Source organism: Triticum dicoccoides, unplaced genomic scaffold (genome assembly GCF_002162155.2).
Source record: "Triticum dicoccoides isolate Atlit2015 ecotype Zavitan unplaced genomic scaffold, WEW_v2.0 scaffold95436, whole genome shotgun sequence".
NCBI lineage: Eukaryota > Viridiplantae > Streptophyta > Magnoliopsida > Poales > Poaceae > Triticum > Triticum dicoccoides.
This window is the reverse complement of record NW_021313021.1, coordinates 1-915: the sequence shown is the minus strand read 5'-3', so window position 1 is coordinate 915 and position 915 is coordinate 1. Positions and strand designations below refer to the sequence as shown.

At 41.2% G+C, this 915-nt stretch overlaps 1 long non-coding RNA gene across 1 annotated transcript; it reads right to left on the bottom strand.

Moving 5' to 3' along the window:
* Window positions 1–276: 276 nt before the first annotated feature.
* LOC119348515 lies at window positions 277–914 on the bottom strand. Its single transcript, XR_005168982.1, has 2 exons — window positions 853–914; window positions 277–769 (listed from the first exon to the last, which is right to left on the bottom strand). It is a non-coding gene; the product is annotated as an uncharacterized LOC119348515 (long non-coding RNA).
* Between the last annotated feature and the right edge of the window lies 1 nt (window position 915).

Sequence of the window (915 nt, the reverse complement as noted above, 5' to 3'; positions counted from 1 at the left end):
TATAGTTTCCGATCAAACATTGCCAGCTAGCAATTTGCAAATGTTTCATTCAGAAAAATGCTACAGGGGTTGAACCTCCATTTTGAAAATTGTTATCTTACATGCAGATGACCCGGAGGATACTTGGAAGTAGGCATGACTATTATTAATTTTGAATGAGAATGCACCACGATGTGAGGCGACATCATGTGTCATTAGATGTTGATGGGTCTCAGCCGATAGTGAGACAAATATGAGATCATGGGACACATGATTAACTGCAAGAAAGGCAGAAAAGACTGGGAAGTAGCAGTTGTACTGACACACTCTGTTTTTATTACAAAGCAAACTGGAACATGACACAAGGATACTACTCGCTAGGTAGATCGAACTTTTATTTCGGAAAGGGGATAGCCCGGCCTCTAGATGGACTGATTGGTGTACATGGCCCTTTATTACTCAGTAGATTGATCTATGGATCAACAAGTACTTATATGTAGAGTTCAATGACCGATCGCAGACCTAGGGTGTGTTGAATCTTGTAGTTAATAAATCCTGCTTCGGCGAATATTTTGTTCCACTCGTGCTCATATCGTTCCTTTGCCATAAATAATGACATCATCTCCATATCCATCAGGAGTTGAGTTTGGAGTAGGTCTAGATCTTGTGAGGGAGACCCAACCACTGCATCAATGATGATGATCTTCCCATTTTTATGATGGGAAATGGCCTCTCTGCATCGTGTCAGGATCTTCACACAATCCTCGTCGGTCCAGTTATGCAGCACGTACTGCGTACCAAATCCAACAACAGTTAATATCAACAAAACTAACTTGAGTAGTAATTTCTGCAGCGATAGAAGAAGAATAATACCTTGAGTAAAATGCAGTCTGCAGGTGGAATGAACTCCATCATGTCCCCAGCAATAAACTCCAC